Here is a 19,302-nt window from a genome sequence, read left to right on the forward strand (position 1 = left end):
TTGGCAGCAGTTGTTTGAATCACGATTACGTTATGAAATATACACTTGACCGATACAGCCACACATATGTTCTGGATGTGGTATCATTAATCATTAAAGAATAACAAAAATCTCTTACTTTCGGTCATCATCAATCGAAGAGAATGATTCTCCTGAACGATAATTTTGAGTGAATTCTACAACGTCAACCACGTGAGATATATCCTTTTGTGTCGTGAAGAAATAAACAATAAATCAGATGATGTAATCAATAACGTTTTAGCGGGTAAAACACTTCTTGTTTTGAGATAAAAGTAAGTATGTGTTTACGCTCCCGAGATGCCCCAGCTACATTTAAGTTAGTTTACAACACAATGATTATTGAATTATGACAAGATCGGTTTTCTTTGACTGAATTTGTGGATGAGTCGACAACTCGGCAACGTGAGTGTACAGGTTGTCGTTGTTCCTGACCATATTTACAACAAGATATATGTCTGTTTAAATGCCAGTTGTATGTCATGACTGCAATACCCTGTCTTCTCTATCTTTATTGCAAATAAACTTAAACAACAAACGTAGCATATTTGTCATTTTAATTGTGGCTACAATATTGTAGAATCGCCAGCGACTGAAGGAATGATGTAAAACCTGCTGGGGTCCATGCAGGAAGCGTAAGTACTGTTAGTCCCAATGGTCCCTAGTATGGTGATCTACCTTCATTTGCTGGCGATCTATAGCCCGTTTTTACAATGTATTGTTCTATATAGTATTACTTTTTTATGGACACAAAATTGTTTTAAAACTATATATCTGTGATACGTCTGATAATTTTACTGTCCTTTGCTGACAGGTTTTTATAGAGTCTAAATAGATGTTTTCATAACGCATAAATTTCTTTAGTCACGATATGGCTGAAATATTGCCGAAGTGACTATCAATCGTAACTCACTCACTCACTTAAACAACAGTGAGTATGTATGTAATTTGAACTCTTCATGGCTACTGTATTTTGTTGAAGGATCAATATGAATTTATACTTTAATACCAAATGTATACTACAATGTGTATGTTTTTGCATGTGGATCTGACAGGTGTTTTCTCTTCTACCCTTTGGGATCCGGGTTTAGAGTTCGGTCATTAACTTGTCATGAGACAAAAGTTGTGTTTGGTGGTTAGGCATGCCTGATTGAATGTCGGCGTACCCAAGCGGTGCCATTGCTCAAGTGATTGATTACATGTTTGTCGTTTGCTCACCCTCGATTATTTACTAGGCGCACATTATAAAACCGATGACTAAAAACATAATAAGTGTGGGTGTTAATACTTGCCTCCTTAACAATGCACAGAGCACAATTCCGTACTATTTTAAGGCATCTACATGGGTCAACATAATGTCCAGTACCTCTCTACATGGAGCTAAACAAGCGTGCTCTTCCGTCCACGGAATAAGAAAAGATAGCATTTCCCTGAACGGACCTACACAAGGAATCACTTCTCTTCATAGAGATACCCAAGGTAGCTATTGGCCCCCAGGACCTACACAAGGAGACACTTCTCTTCATAGAGATACCCAAGGTAGCAGTTGCCCCCAGGACCTACACAAGGAGACACTTCTCTTCATAGAGATACCCAAGGGTAGCAGTTGGCACCCAGGACCTACACAAGGAGACACTTCTGTAAGTGGACCTACCCAAGGTAGCACTTCTCTACAAGAGCTACTCAACGTGGCACTTTCCTCCGGGAACCTACACAATAAGGCACTTCTCTACACGGACCTACACAAGGTAGCTCTTCTCTACAAGGACCTACACAACGTGACACTTTCCTCCAGGAACCTACACAATAAGGCACTTCTCTACACGGACCTACACAAGGAGGCACGTCTCTGAATGGACTTACACAAGGTAGCATTTCTCTACGTGGACCTAATGAAAAGGATTTTTTGTCTATATGGTCCTAAAAAGGAGGTATTTGTTTTTAAGGACCTACATAAGGAGGCATTTCTCAACATGGACCAAATAAGGAGATGTTTTTCTAAATAGACCTAATAGGGAGGTATTTCTATGCATGGACCTAATAAGGAGGTATTTCTCTACATGGACCTAATAAGGGGGTATTTCTCTACATGGACCTAATAAGGGGGTATTTCTCTACATGGACCTAATAAGGAGGCATTTCTCTAAATGGACCTATATATGGAGGCACCTCTTAACATGGACCTAATAAAGGAGGTATTTATCTGTATGGACCTACTAATTGGGGCATGTCTCTACATGGACCTACATAAGGAGGGACATCTCAACATAGACCTAATGAGGAGGTATTTCTCTTCATGGACCTACATGAGGAGGCACTTCTCTTCAAGGACCTACACAACGTAGCGCTTTCTTCAAGGGACCCACACAATAGGGCAGGTTAGTGTTTATATAGTGCTTTATACCGCCTACTTACTTATTTGGTTGAAATATTGATCATGCATGTCGTGTACAAGCACATGTATTCTAGCAATAATAAGCAGAGTAATACGTTCCCAGTAGTGGGCAGTTTTAATGTCTCAGCCCAAACATGTATTTGTTAGATGACTCAGTATTACTGACAAGTGATGCTGAGCTTAAGATGCAGCACGGGATCTTCAGTCCATCAGCACAGACACCGACCCACCCCAAGGAAATATTAAATGTTAACGCCAGACAGAGATGAGTATCGATTATCGCTTAAACTGATTCCATACGGCAAAATCAAAAATAGCGGTGAAAACTATGTGAATTTATAACTAAAAATCAGTGATTAAACCATATGTGATGAATCGATAAATGATTCACGGAATGTAGGATACTATCTACGTAATGACATTTGATGGGTATGATGATCCTAAGTTTATGCTACATTTCCCACCATACATGTTTCCATCAACACCAAGCCATTGTGTTCCAGCTAATGTCTTTGTTATGTTATGAAGCACTCAAGTCACCCTTGTTGTGAATGCATGAATTCTTATTGCAATTCCTCCTCAGCACTTCTCATCAGGTTTAACAATGGTCGCCTTTGGTGCATTTTGTATCAAAGTCCAGTTGCGATGTTTGAAGTCATGTGGGTGTGTACATTCGATGGCGTTCAATAATTGTCAAGTTGCCAATTCCCTTTGCACTGATTTCCCTAGAAACCAAAGACAACAGTGACATCACCTCATTTGTTTTATTCTTTATATGAATCCATAAAGAATAAGAGTGTCAAAAACATATTAACAAGTGCATATGACAAGAAGGATGACTTTAACTTTCAAACAGTCAACTTTGCCTTTATGTTCAGCACTATTCCAGCAGGCTGGGAGATATAATCGAGCATGTCTTCTCTTCAGAAAATGTATTGTGTCTGTTTACTCAAAGGGTGCTCAATCAGAGTTGCATCACACAAAGCCTTTGTTAAGGTTTCAACATGTTTTGGAAGACCAGTGGATGACATTTCCAAACAAGATTTTGATACACTTTGCATCGTATGTTTCCGTTTTGTTTGCCTTGCCTTTGCATGTGTTGGTGACGGGTGAGGGGTGACGGGTCCCTGTTAGCAAGCATTTAGCATTATCACTATTTGATCCATAAATACATGTTTGGGATAGTTCATTCTGATCAGAGAAGCAGTACTGTTATAAGGTCAAAAATGCATCTCAGAAACGAATGATAATAAATAGAACCATTATAGCTGCAATTAGGAATTGCATTAGATATAGTTCGTGACAGAACTTGTAGTTGGAAAGGAATCAATAGAGAAAAGACATTTTACATTTATCACAAGTGTATTCTGGACATTTCACATTTATCATTGGATTGGTCTCTGGCTATCGTCCATGAATTAATGAAACAAATGGGGAATTACAAGGTATAAGCCATTGGGAGCTTCGGAGCGAGTCACAGAATCAATAGAGAGATGAGCAATCTGGCACGTAGGCTTTTGGTATTTTTCCGATGGCGACACACATGAGTTCATGGTCAGATCTAAACTTGTAACGAATCAAATGGAGGTATTGAGACATGTGACAAGGACAGGTCAGGCTCGAACACTATAAAATGATACCCTCAACATTAGGAGAGAAGAGCGCAGTTTGCAGTCGATCGAGTCGAATCCCGATCGTTCTAAGTTTCTCCCAGCTAGTGACGAGCCTGGCCAGTCTGATCCTGTTCTGTAGTGATAGATGGGCTGAGAGTAAGTAAAACTATGTGAGTATAAACTGGTGTTGCGTTTCTTTATTATGTGAGTATGAATGCTGATAGAGACAACTTGGAGTAAGGGTCATTAGGCCAATCACTCCTTGACGGAGCCGAGCCGTGGTGGACAAGGCGAGGGCAATGTCCTGGCTTAATTGACCACAAGGACCAGGAACGGCAATACATTTAGTAACTGTAGCAGGGTCGCACTGGACGCCGAACAGCAGTTACGACATGGTGGAGTATGCGGGTTTTCTCTTGAACAAAATGTTTAAGACGATCCCATTCTTTGTTTTTCGTATTGTCGTTCCCATCCTTCAATTCCGTCTTCCCACCCAGACTTACGTTTGACGGTACGGTTTCATTTTGACGTATGGATAGGGTATTCTGGACTTACATGGTGTAGTTGGGCTGGTAATGTCTCATACACCAAATGCTGATACATCTCCGTCAGGTGACCGTCTTGCCCCAGCTCGTCTCCTTACTGGTACGATTTTCTCGAATTCCCCCCGAGTTGTCATAACTCAACCGCCCTCCCAACCACCCCCACCGCCCCCTCCTCCCCAGGAACCCTCACCCCCTATTTCTGATCAGAGTTTGGACTTATCACCCTCTACCGATGAGCTTTTACATCAGTACGCTTGTGTTCTCCCTGACGTTTCCTCACTAAGTTCGTCCTCAGGCCCCGAAGCACAAAATCCACCCCCTGACTTCAATATGGGAGATTCGACCTTGATGGCAGAACATTTTACTGGCAGAGACACGACCCATGCTGCTGAATGGCTTAACCGTTTCCTTCATTTTGGAAACTTTAAAAAGTGGACTGACGCACAGAAAGTAGAAGTTTTTCCACTATTTTTGAAGGACTCTGCGTACCTCTGGTACAAAGATCTTATACCATCGCTAGGGGAAGATATCATCATTTTCGATGAGGTAGAGAGATTATTCAGGGACAAGTATGTCCACCCAACTGACCGGTGGGCCCTTCTAGAATCTTTCGTGAGTCGTAGGTTATCCCCAACTGAACCTATAGACACGTATTTAGCGGATTTGACCCAAACAGCTAGCCTATTAGATAAGACTGACATGGACTTGATGGATGCATTTGTTCGGGGACTGGATGACAGTACGAGGCAACACGTGCTAATGAAACAGCCAACGGCTCTGAACGAAGCTGTTTCGTTTGCACGATTGGCTCGATCCATAATCCCTCAAATTGCAGAAAATACAGGTGTCAAGTTGGCAATCGATACTCTGAGAGACCAGATTGCTACACTCGCGGCAAAGCTCGCACCATCGTCGTCCCAGGTTAATACCTTCCAGTCACGACAGAATCAATATTCCCAACCCCCCAGACAGTCCTCTAGGTATACAACTCGGCCGTGGCAGCCTCCCCAACAGCAGTTCCAGCCACTCTCGTATCCGGACGGACCACACCAGCAGAGAAGACAGCCCCCTCCTCAACGCACACAGTACAACACTGGACGGACCATGGCTCGGGCACGCCCCTGTTACAGATGCGGTGGTGAGTATGATTTCTCTCACACTGATTGATGTCCCGCACGTAATGTAAGGTGTCATTATTGTCAAAAAGTGGGACATTTGCAACGTGTTTGTAATGCCCGGTTGCAGTCAGAAGCTCCTCAAAGCAGATAGCAATTAAATTCACGACCACGCAGGCCACCTTGCCATTGTGCCATGTTTTTGACCCCACTAACTTGCACTCGCGTGAGTCGCCGGTTCCTATTTTACCAAGTTACAGTCGTCCTCAATCGCCTGTTTTACAAGTCACTTCAAAAAATGACAACAAGCATAGGATTCATGTTATTTTGGGAGAACAGTTAGTTTCTACAATTGTGGATTCAGGCGCTTCTATTAGTATTTTAAGTCGGGAAGTTTTTTATGATTCGGGTCTGTGGAAAGAAATCCCCATTCAAAAGTTTGATGTGACCTCTCTTCAGGGAATAGGTCAAAATATTGTGCCAGTGTTAGGACAAGTTTTACTACCCATCACTATTGGTGATTTCCACATGGAACAACGCTTTCAAATAGTTGCAGAGTTAACGTCACCAATGTTTTTAGGATTAGATTTTCTGATTCAGAAAGATGCTGTCTTAAATTTCCAATCTTGTACTTTGTCGCTTCATAATGGCTCCACAGTTGTTCCCATTTGGGCAAACAATGATATCCCACCCCTAGATTCGGATCCCCATCCACAGATGGTAGAGCAGGAAACCATCCCAGTTCGAGCACTGCAGGCATTCACAATTCCCCCTCAGTCTGAAATCATTTTCCCAGTTTACATGGGTTGCTCTCCGTCTGATCAGGTAGGCATATGTGAACCTAACCCAGTCCTATCGGAAACACGTACTGATACGAACAGTACAAACAATGATATCGTCTCGTCCAATGACCACGGCGACCAAATATCGATTGTGCCTGCAACAGAGGTAACATCAGAGTTGTATGATGCCTCCACAATTGACGACCCTCTCAGTGTATCGTCCGACCCCTTAGGAGATTACTCCATAGCAAAGAGGCAATATGACGACCATAAACTACGGGCGCTGATTGATTGCATTAAGTCTCAAACCTTTTCTACTGATGACAAGGCCACACGTACATTATTGTTACAAAGCCAGGATTTTATCCTTGACAATGACATATTGTACCACTTATATGCGCCGCCCGGCCGGGGCCACAGGAACGACAGAATCATTCGTCAACTGGTGATACCTCAGTCGTTGGTAAAACATGTTTTACAAGCATACCATGACAGCTTGTTGGCTGGACATGTTGGTATTGACAGAACATTCAATGCTATTAGACAGAAGTACTATTGGCATCACATGCTGGAGGACATAAAGCAGTATATTTTGTCATGTACTGCCTGTCAAACAAATAAACGTGACTTTCACAAGAGACCTGCCCCATTACAACCATTACCAGTCCCTGGTAAATTGTTTGATCGTGTTCAAGCTGACTTCCTAGGGCCGTTACCACCCACAAAAGCAGGTTACAGGTATGTTTTTTTGTTAACTTGCGCATTTTCCCGATGGAGCGTGGCTATTCCGATTTCCACGTTGGAGGCTGTGGAAGTAGCCAAGACATTCTACTCAAAATACATTTGCGTTTATGGGATTCCCAGAGTGTTATTGACTGATAATGGCACTTCCTTTACCAGCAAACTTTTTACAGCGGTGTGTTCAATATTGGGGATCAAACCATTGAAAACTAGTAGTTACCACCAACAAACCAACGGAGCTTGTGAAAGACTAAATTCGTTTATCGTGCAAACGCTCCGCATTTTTATCAATGATAACCAGGACAATTGGGATGAGCTTCTCCCTAGTGTGATGTTTGCCTATAACACTAGCCCGGCAACTCAGAGTACTGGATTTTCCCCCTACTTTCTCCTGTTTGGTCAGGAATGCTCAGTACCCGTTGATGTTGAATTACAATCATTTGAACCCCTACCACAAACAATTAAGCAACGGCTTGATGTCATTTTACATCATATAGACGTTACTAGAAAATTGGCGCGTACCAATTTACAAGAGGCTCACAACAAAGCGAAATATTACTATGACAGGAACACCTCAAATCCCATTTTCCAGCTCGGAGATAAGGTATGGCTTCATTCCACGGCACGTGCTGTTGGGAAATGTAAAAAGCTAGGCCAGATATTCCAAGGACCTTTTTACATTGCGGATGAACTGCCACATTTCACCTATAAGTTACGCCGTTGTAATGATCACAAAGTCCTGAAAGTTCCAGTCCACGCGAACCGGCTTAAACGGTTTGTCAACCCGAAAGATAGACCAACTAACCCAATCCCAGTTGTTGCTACGGACAACCAAACGATTCCGTCTCAATCTGACAACAATCATACGGAAATGACCACCCCGACGCCTCAGACATTAAACCCCGAGCAGGCACAGAATCCCGATTTTGATTTACAGGAGGAGGACGTTTTCATAGTAAAACGTATCTTAGCGCATAAAATTGTGAATGGAGAAAAGTACTACAAGATTCACTGGGAAAATTTCACGTTACAGGAGGCTACATGGGAACCCGAATCTAATATCCCTCAAGGATTGATTCGTGATTACATGATCCAGAAGTCATTACAAAAGAAGCGAAAACGTTAGAATATATCTGACTATATTTGTCGAATAGTGTTTCGGATTAATTGTTATATTTCATTTCCTTTTTAGTTCAGACACTGCAGACTTCGTGTTGGAGACGGTCGCTCTAATATTGATTTTTGCATGTGTTGTATTTCAGGTTTAGAATTACATAAGGCTATATGCATGGAGCACGGCTCATATCGATACATGCTATAGATTTACTACGGTGTTAAGATGATTCAATTGTCACAAGGTTATAGGAAAATACAAACGTGCATATATGTTGAAAATGTGTATTGTAATTGTCAAATATTGTGTTTGAATACTCCGAATACTCGGATTATTTACAGAGATGTGTTGGTTGATATTGAAGAATAAAAATCATGGTCATGGGTTATGGCCGCGCATGTATTTCGCGGGCCACGTGAATACAAATGAGTTACAATATAAAGAAAGACCACTACGGGTCGCTTGGTTATATACTCCTTCTACGAGATGATTCTGGCTGCACATGTATTTCGCAGGCCACTATAAAGCAAGTTCGCTTTGTGGGTATATACGAGAATACAAATGAGTTACAATATACGTGAAATGACGACTACGGGTCGCATGGTTATACAATACGGTTACAAATACAGTGAAGTGATATTCGATGATGAGAATTGAGATACAGTCATGTGAACTGAATACCGTCAGGTGACGTGGAGTACAAAAACGAGACAATAAATAATGTTGTGATGATATATGTTGATGCTGTAAAAGAAGTTCACTATTGTTGGATGTTGCTTACTCGCACGGTTCCCAGTGTGAGATTATATATTACCTACTTGTGACAATTTTTATCATGCTTCTTAGATACAGTCAGCGAGGTGAAGATTCGCGATGAATACAGTCAGACAGTTACTAGGTTTCATAAGACATGGAAACCTTTTCTAACTAAACATGAGTGATATATGATATTTAGTTTGAAGTTAATAATTATGTTTATGCTCTTGTTTCTTTGAATTTTAGAATCCAGAGACCTCCTCCGACCAGTATGGGTCTTATTCATTGTCATCGCGTTGGTTAGCATCCAGAATCGGGTTAATTCCGTGCATACGGAACTCCGACTTCCATGGGGAGTTGTCTTCGTACATATGTCACGAATCGACATTTCCTAGAATAAATGGATTCATATCTTTCAATATAAATTGCCTGATTTAGATGGAATGGGCAATAGATCAAGATATCGAGACTTTAGGTCCACATATACTTTGGCTTGTTATACCGTTTCGGCGATGGATGGATACTAGTATATAGAAAAGGCCGAACGAGAGTTGTTCGCGTATTGGACAAATGTCCATAAAGACATTAACCTGTTAATTCCCCATATTAACATTTTTCACAAGGATTCCCGCACTAAACGGGCGATACTTCCTTTTATTGGATCAATAAGTCGTTCGCTGTTTGGTACTGCTACAGTCGAGGATGTTGAACGACTGGCGCGGTATGTTAAACAATTGTCGTTGCATGCTGCTAATACTTCTCGTGCTTTTCAAGTCCAAGTTCGTCAGATGTCGTCATTTATAACGAAAACAAATGAAACGAACCATAAAGATATTATACTTGTCACTAAACAAATACAAGATGTGGAGAGATTTATTTTTATCACAATGAAAATCTTGTTAAATCGCCTCACGTTCCTAACTACTGTTAGACAAGAAATTGATAAAATGTATTTAGGCATTCAACAGTTAGTTAATCAACGATTGAGTCCATCTTTACTCCCAGTTTCGGAAGTAAAGAGAGCGTTAAAAATGATTCAGAAACGTCTCAATGCAGAATACCCGTTGTTTCACGTTGCACATAAGGATCCAGGTTATTATTATCGGGAACGCACTGTTCACTGTTCCCGGAATTCAGATTCAATTTTCATTTCGCTTATTGTTCCTATCCAGACTCATTCTACTCTCCTTGATGTATATCGAATAAATTCTTTTGGCTTATCACTTAATCAATCAAGTACGCATGTCACTCAGGTTATGAATTTACCAGATTATCTTGCTGTTTCGGAAGCTAAAGATCAGTATATTGAATTTTAGGCTAGGGATTTTCAAACATGTTATGGTGAACACGAAAAACACTGTCCAATTTTTCACAGTCCGAAACCAAAAACATCGCTCACATGCGCACTTGCTTTGTTTACTAAAGACACACAAGAAATCAAATCCTTGTGTGATACAAAATTCCGATTAAATGGGCTACGTTCAATGGCTCTCGAAATTGAACCAGGCACAGTTCTTTTAACTGGCATAAAAACCATAATACTAACGTGCAAGGGTCGCATTGAGAAGCGTCCAGCTTGTCAGATTTGTATATTTAAAATTCCTTGTTACTGTGCGTTGAAACTGGATGAATTCGACATAGACATGAGAATTCATAAATGTGAGAAAACGTCAACTATTTCAAAATTATACCCACCTAATCTTTTACTTTTATCGGAATTTTTTAATGCTTCAATCTTAAAAAACATTGATAGTTTACAACCCCTTCTGGACGATTCCGCTTTTAAGATCCCACATTTATTAATTGATGATAAAGTTTTCGATGAAATTCGTAGAAAGGACACAGAATTTCAAGTTGATTTACGCCTTATTTCTCAACGTATGAAAAAGGCACAGGTCATTTCGGATAATTTAATTGATGGTAATTGGATGGATTCCCTCCCACCTTACGCATTAGATGGAGATTTAACCAACCCATATCACTTAACGGCAAGCATCGCCGCGGGTTTATCCCTGTTACTCTTAATAATCGTTCTTTTCTTATGGATTAAAGTTCGACGCTTATTTTTTGCATTGCTCTTACTTACAGCAGGCTCCCCAACTGACGGTTTGACAGTTTGGAAAACACATCAAACTACATCCTATCCAAATTATCCACCTCCTTCATTTATGTCGTTGATTAAATCCACTATTTCCATGGATGTTTTTCTGATCATATCGACAGTATTTCTGGTATTTTGCTTTTTCGAAGAATAAAAAAAGTCAATCGACCGGTTACGTCACTGGTTTTACATTTGACAAATTCCTTTGCTTGTCATGAAATTGTCGTCTCACAATTTTATCTTTGTCCCCGAGACCTCACGTTAACGGCTGGAAATCCTTTTACTAATTTTCGTATTCAGCGGGTATTCCTCACTTATTATTTACTGTTTGATTGTCACAATTTGCAAATTCAAACCCCGACACAATCTATATATATTTCGGGAAAAATTTATGTAAGTTGGCTCATGGCGTTTCGTTTAAAACGATTCCTTCCTTCCACGACAGGTGTTTTTATGGTACTTCAACATTGTGGAGTCGCCTTTCCGTTACCTCTTACATGATTAACATTGAGATCAGTTCCTCTGAGGTTTTTTTAAGCCCTGTTGACCTCTCCACTTTGGCCAGCTGCCTTGAAATAATGATAATAGTTTTCGTTGCCTAAATAGGATATTATGGCACGGATTACTTCATAATTTATTGTCTTTGTTATATCCCAGCCTTTTAACGACCGGCCACTTGTCACCCTCAGCATCATAGTCGGTAGGGTATACTAGTATTTAAGGCCCCTACAACCCCACAATCAACCCCACTCTCGTCGCTTCTTTCATTGGTATCGGTGAGACGTTGTTTTTTCACTTTTGTCTATCACATTGTACAGGTTGTCTTTGTGCTACTTGGCTCTTTACCTTGTAAAGGATTTTATTGTTGAGATAGAGTGAAGCTCCATCTTTGAGATTTTTTGCTATTTCTTCTCTTGCTCCTTTCTCCGTGTTAAACTTTTTTGATCATGGATGCCCTCTATAACACTACCTATTTCCAATGGTTAGCTTATGATAAGGTCTTGGTAGTTGACCAGCCACTAGCGGACACCATACGAAGCAATTCGGCTCGTATAGCTGAAGGTCCGCGCTCCTACACGACTATCAGCTGTCTGAGTTTTTTCCGGGCGCTTCCATTTTGGAGGGTAGTTTTGTACTTGGCAGGATTACTACCCTGCCTAATTGACCTTAGACAAATGGACGATGCAACGTTGGAACAAGTGACAATATTGGCGGAGTATTTCCGTTCACAAGGCCTGTTCCTTACCTGTGCGCAGACTGCCTTATCCAGAACGGCCCCTTTTAGCATCATGGAATTATGGATAACGAGAGCCAACATTAGCTTGCCAATCCAACTCACAGCGTCTGTCAAATTTTTGATTTTCTGGAGATGGAGTATGGGCTGCCGTCGTGTCGAATTGTGCACCATACGCCTATTGCATCCACTTTTAATGCCCCATTAGTGGCCCATGTGGTATCTCAGACACGGAGAAGATACCAAAGGTGGTTACGACAGCCGCTGTGTGTCTACTGCAAAACTCCAGTTGTTTTTTAACTCGGGTTGGCTGTACGGATCGTCCCGTTGCCATGTTGCTTTGCAACAATCCATAGATCGTGCTCTCTCCGTTTTAGGTCGTTACCTAGATACTCGATAAACGTCCCCGAGGTCTTTTGTCCGGCGTGCGGTGCCCCTTACCTGAGAGGGCGACTTGCCCTTCAGGAGACCGAAACGGCGTCGCTTCCTCTGTGGGAAGACTGTCTTCGACGCCATCAAATTAACCGGCGGTCTTCTAGTGCCTCGTTACATAACTTACAGCGTTCCCCAGTCGAGAGGCGTTCCTCTCCTCCGCTAGTTGCCGCACGGCCCCTATCACCTCTGCCGCTAGACACAAAACGCAGGCAACAGAGAGTTATCTATATCTGTCAGCACCCCGACGTCTGCATCTACAGGTGCTCACGACGACCGCATACACATTGTAACTCTATCGGCCTCCAACATCTTTAGAGAGCGACCAGTCAACACTCAAGCAGTGTCAAGAAACGTCGACCTCTCGCTTTGTCACCCCAGCCGAGGACCTGACTGTGTGCATAGGCCGTGTGTTTTCAAGGATTCAAGAACGTTGGACAGCGTTTCGCCAGTTGACTTTACGAAACAAGAAAGGAGCCAGTGAATTCGATTGGGACCAGCGACAAATGAACTTTCGTGAATGGTGGTGCCATATTGTGGCCATGTGCAGTGACATTTGACTTTTATGCATCGCTATTAATTAATTCTACATGGTATTTGAATAATATTTCATGGTGTTTATGCTTTGTGGTTATACGAAATAACACAGGATCATTAACTTATTCTTTACCAGGTAAATACATTTTTACTGTAAAAGTATTCGTTGTTTTCGAAATCGTTATAACATTTGAAAATTGATTACAATTTAATATATGGAATGATCGATCCTGTTTTATTTCCATTATGTTTATTGTGATTGTATTTTATATCTCGGACCGGAACTCATGCTTAGATCTTCCGAGCTGTGGGCAGCTCTTGTCCACAGGCGGAGGATGTTATAAGGTCAAAAATGCATCTCAGAAACGAATGATAATAAATAGAACCATTATAGCTGCAATTAGGAATTGCATTAGATATAGTTCGTGACAGAACTTGTAGTTGGAAAGGAATCAATAGAGAAAAGACATTTTACATTTATCACAAGTGTATTCTGGACATTTCACATTTATCATTGGATTGGTCTCTGGCTATCGTCCATGAGTTAATGAAACAAATGGGGAATTACAAGGTATAAGCCATTGGGAGCTTCGGAGCGAGTCACAGAATCAATAGAGAGATGAGCAATCTGGCACGTAGGCTTTTGGTATTTTTCCGATGGCGACACACATGAGTTCATGGTCAGATCTAAACTTGTAACGAATCAAATGGAGGTATTGAGACATGTGACAAGGACAGGTCAGGCTCGAACACTATAAAATGATACCCTCAACATTAGGAGAGAAGAGCGCAGTTTGCAGTCGATCGAGTCGAATCCCGATCGTTCTAAGTTTCTCCCAGCTAGTGACGAGCCTGGCCAGTCTGATCCTGTTCTGTATTGATAGATGGGCTGAGAGTAAGTAAAACTATGTGAGTATAAACTGGTGTTGCGTTTCTTTATTATGTGAGTATGAATGCTGATAGAGACAACTTGGAGTAAGGGTCATTAGGCCAATCACTCCTTGACGGAGCCGAGCCGTGGTGGACAAGGCGAGGGCAATGTCCTGGCTTAATTGACCACAAGGACCAGGAACGGCAATACATTTAGTAACTGTAGCAGGGTCGCACTGGACGCCGAACAGCAGTTACGACAGTACTATAGAAAATACGAGGATAAGATGTTTCCTCAATGGGTTGAATGTTAAAGAGTCACCCTTTCCGACTGCTAGCCCATTACAATGTAATCTGATAAAAAATCATTTGCATTCATTTATGCTGTTCCAAAACTCAAGATAAGTTTACAGGAATGTGCATGTAAGGGCGGCAATAGAAAGCCAGTCCTTATACACACGTTTTGATTAAAGGGTTTAGCATGACCTAAACAGAAATGTTTGAAGTGTAAATAGAAATATTTTTTTAAGAATACACGACGTCTTTGATCGCTAAGGCACACTTGGTCGAAGAAGATTTGTGATAAGAAATGAAAATAAGATCAAAGCATCTGAAATAACTAAGCCATCATGTTACACACGTAAACATCGTTAGGACAAACACATTGCTGATGTTACCTGTGGGTGTGTCCAATACCTCATTTTAGAGTGTGTGCTTAGCCTGTTTACTTAATGCGGCTAGAAGTCAATACACACATGAAAGAGATAACTACGGGATGAATCACAAAGAACAAAGAAAACGAAGCATGGTATATTTCAAGACATTGTTCTATCATGACGTCATTTCTGGAGATTCGAACATGCGTCTCTGTGTCTGTATCCGTGTCTGTCTCTCTCTGTGTCTCTGTGTCTCTATCTGTGTCTCTATCTGTGTCTCTATCTGTGTCTCTATCTGTGTCTTTATCTCCCTGACTCTCTGTATCTCTGTCTCAGTGTCTGTCTCCCTGTCTCTCTCTGTCTCTGTCTGTCTCTCTCTCTGTGTCTATGTGTCTGTCTCTCTCTGTGTCTCTGTGTCTGTATCACTCTGTGTCTCTGTCTCTGTCTCTCTGTCTCTCTCTCTATCCCTGTGATTGTCTCTCTCTGTGTCTGTCTCTCTCTGTGAGTCTCTGTGTCTGTCTCTCTCTGTATCTCTCTGTGTCTCTGTATCTGTCTCTCTCTCTGTGTCTCTGTCTCTGTCTCTCTCTTTGTCTCTGTCTCTGTCTCTCTGTCTCTCTGTCTCTGTATGTGTCTCTGTGATTGTCTCTCTGTGTGTCTCTGTGTCTGTCTCTGTATCTCTGTCTCAGTGTCTGTCTCCCTGTCTCTCTGTGTCTCTGTGATTGTCTCTCTCTCTGTGTCTATGTGTCTGTCTCTCTCTATGTGTCTGTCTCTCTCTTTGAGTCTCTGTGTCTGTCTCTCCTTGTGTCTCTGTTTCTGTGTCTCTGTATCTCTCTGTGAGTCTCTGTGTCTCTCTCTGTGTCTCTGTATCTCTCTGTGTCATTGTACCTGTCTCTCTCTTTGTCTCTGTGATTGTCTCTCTCTGTGTCTGTCTCTCTCTGTGAGTCTCTGTATCTGTCTCTCTCTGTGTCTCTGTGATTGTTTCTGTGTGTCTCTGTCTCTGTCTCTCTGTTTCCTCTCTGTGTCTCTGTGTCTGTCTCTCTCTCTGTCTCTGTGTCTGTCTCTCTGTGAGTTTCTGTGTCTGTCTCTCTATGTGTCTCTGTGTCTCTCTCTGTGTCTCTGTATTTCTCTGTGTCTCTGTATCTGTCTCTCTCTGTGTCTCTGTGTCTCTCCCTGTGTCTCGGTGTCTGTCTCTCCCTGTGTCTCTGTGTCTCTCTCTGTGTCTCTGTATCTATCTGTGTCTCTGTATCTGTCTCTCTCTGTGTCTTTTATGATTGTATCTCTCTGTGTCTCTGTATATGTCTCTCTCTCTGTCTCTGTGTCTGTCTCTCTTTCTCTGTCTCTGTGTCTGTCTCTCTCTGTGTATCTGTGTCTGTCTCTCTCTGTGTCCCTGTGTCTGCCTCTCTCTGTGTCTCTGTGATTGTCTCTCTCTGTGTCTCTGTATCTGTCTCTCTCTCTGTGTCTCTGTGATTGTCTCTCTATGTGTCTCTGTCTCTCTCTCTCTGTCTCTGTGTCTCTCTCTGTCTCTGTCTCTGTGTCTCTCTCTGTGTCTCTGTATCTCTCTGTGTCTCTGTATCTGTCTCTCTCTGTGTCTCTGTATATGCCTCTCTCTCTGTCTCTGTGTCTGTTTCTCTATCTGTGTCTCTGTGTCTCTCTCTGTGTCTCTGTATCTGTCTCTCTCTGTGTCTCTGTGTCTGTCTCTCCCTGTGTCTCTGTGTCTCTCTCTGTGTCTCTGTATCTGTCTCTCTGTGTGTCTCTGTGATTGTATCTCTCAGTGTCTCTGTATATGTCTCTCTCTGTATCTCTGTGTCTGTCTCTCTCTGTGTCTCTGTGTCTGTCTCTCTCTGTGTCTCTGTGTCTGTCTCTCCCTGTGTCTCTCTCTGTGTCTCTGTATCTCTCTGTGTCTCTGTATCTGTCTCTCTGTGTGTCTCTGTGATTGTATCTCTCTGTGTCTCTGTATATGTCTCTCTCACTGTCTCTGTGTCTGTCTCTCTCTCTGTGTGACTGTGTCTGTCTCTCTCTGTGTATCTGTGTCTGTCTCTCTCTGTGTCTCTGTGTCTGTCTCTCTGTGTCTCTGTGATGCTCTCTCTCTGTGTCTCTGTCTCTCTCTTTGTCTCTGTGTATGTCTCCCTCTCTGTCTCTGTGTCTGTCTCTCTCTGTGTCTCTGTATCTCTCTCTCTATGTGTCTCTGGCTGTCTCTCTGTGTGTCTCTCTGTCTCTCTGTGTGTCTCTGTGTCTCTCTATCTGTCTCTCTCTGTGTCTCTGTGATTGTTGCTCTCTGTGTCTCTTTGATTGTCTCTCTCTGTGTCTCTGTATCTGTCTCTCTATGTGTCTCTGTCTGTCTCTCTGTGTGTCTCTCTGTCTCTCTGTGTGTCTCTGTGTCTCTCTATCTGTCTCTCTCTGTGTCTCTGTGATTGTTGCTCTCTGTGTCTCTTTGATTGTCTCTCTCTGTGTCTATGTCTCTCTGTCTCTCTCTGTGTCTCTGTGTCTGTCTATGTGTCTCTCTGTCTCTCTCTGTGTCTCTGTGTCTCTCTATCTGTCTCTCTCTGTGTCTCTGTGATTGTTGCTTTCTGTGTCTCTTTGATTGTCTCTCTCTGTGTCTCTGTGTCTGTCTCTCTGTGTGCTCTGTATCTGTCTCTCTATGTGTCTCCGTCTGTCTCTCTCTGTGTCTCTCTGTCTCTCTCTGTGTCTCTGTGTCTCTCTATCTCTGTGTCTCTGTGACTGTTGCTCTCTGTGTCTCTTTGATTGTCTCTCTCTCTGTCTCTGTCTCTGTGTCTCTCTCTGTGTCTCTGTGTCTGTCTCTTTCTGTGTCTGTCTCTCTCTGTGTCTGTCACTCTCTGTGTCTCTGTATCTGTCTCTCTGTGCGTCTCTCTTCCTGTCTCTCTCTCTCTCTCTCTCTCTCTCGCTCACCTTCTATCTTGAAATTGTTGCTCTATCTATCAACTGACCTGACGTAAACATCTAAACCTCATGTCAATAAGTCGCGTGTAGTCGGTTCACCATGGCCTTTTCATCTGGCAATGAAAACAGGTTGACGCCTAAGAAATATCCCATCCTAACTAACACCAACCTACCAGATACATCTGACCCTTGGTGACACCAGCTTACCAAACTTTAACTAACTCCTCATATTATTTCACCCCTGACCAACTTGTCACAGATGTTGCTATGTCCTCTGTGTGACATTCCACTGAAGGTCTGAGATGGATGGTCTGGTGTTTGCAGGGAGTCTACAGAAGAAGTCAACCAGGTTGACATGAGAGTGAGTGAGTGAGTTGGGCTTAACGTCACTTTTAACAATATTCCAGTTATATCAAGGGGTGTCAGATTAATGTCAGAGGAAAGTACAAAGTGATGGAGGTCTCAAACGTTTACCACTTCGATGAAACCCACGAGCACGGGTATGGTGCTGACAAACATAGACACAAAATGGGGGCGAACCGGGATTCGAGCCCACAATCATAGGTTTCTGGCGTGCCCAAGGGACGCAACTCTGCACAGCCAATAGCAGCACCTCAGTGCGTTTGTGTCAAAACAGTCATAAATAATTGACCGATACTTGATGTATGGCTGAAATGAAAAACAAATCGTGGGAAAAAGATGGTATCATACTTTAAGCAAGATAGTGTCAATAGAATTGTAAATATTTGACTGACATCATAAATAATAAATTGTTTTAAATGTCAACGCCATAGAACAACCAGTCTCGAAACAGACTCCTTTGGGTAAAAGGCAAAACAGCAGTGAAATATATTTGAATGGTTCACTGAAAATCAGTGATGACACCATGTTTTCGCGAGGAGGGTAACATGTCCTACCGGTAAGACCCGCAACTCACACAATGTGCATATAAAAGTACACGCCAGTTGCCCTACACCTCACATAAGCGACGGTGGCATCCAAACAAACTCGACAAAAAAGGGATGGACCAGAAAGCCAGTCACACCATAGCGCATTTCCTGATTGTTATAAAACGAAAAACGATACGTTACATTTGAAATATATCCACTGTACACAAGCTCATAACAACAAAAAGAAAAACGTTTAAAAATGTTTGTAATAGAATGCTGTTTCATGATTTTGTTGAAACTATTCTTTGAACTATGTCCACTGTGCAAAAACGAATAGACTGCTTATTAACAAAAAGAAAGAAATGTTTAAAAATGTTTGTTATACAATGACGAAGTTTGAAGGCTAAATGTTAAATGTCCTATCACCATGAAATTCATTGTTGCCAAGTCCTGTGTTTCCACAACTTTACTTCCCAGCATCTGTCACATGTTCATGATCATGTCAAATAGTAAGTAGGATTTTACGTCGCTTTTAGAAATCATTCCATCACTATATGAACAGTAGTGGTACCAATTAAATTGACACATTGATCCACAGGGCTATT

The 19,302-nt window shown here is 41.9% G+C and overlaps 1 pseudogene; it reads left to right on the forward strand.

The window, feature by feature from the left end:
* The first annotated feature begins 4,601 nt into the window (after nucleotides 1–4,601).
* On the forward strand, nucleotides 4,602–10,819 carry LOC139477283 (uncharacterized; annotated as a pseudogene).
* Nucleotides 10,820–19,302: the final 8,483 nt, after the last annotated feature.

This window comes from Haliotis cracherodii, unplaced genomic scaffold (assembly GCF_022045235.1).
Source record: "Haliotis cracherodii isolate W230 unplaced genomic scaffold, xgHalCrac1.p SCAF_32, whole genome shotgun sequence".
NCBI classification, from domain to species: Eukaryota; Metazoa; Mollusca; class Gastropoda; order Lepetellida; family Haliotidae; genus Haliotis; species Haliotis cracherodii.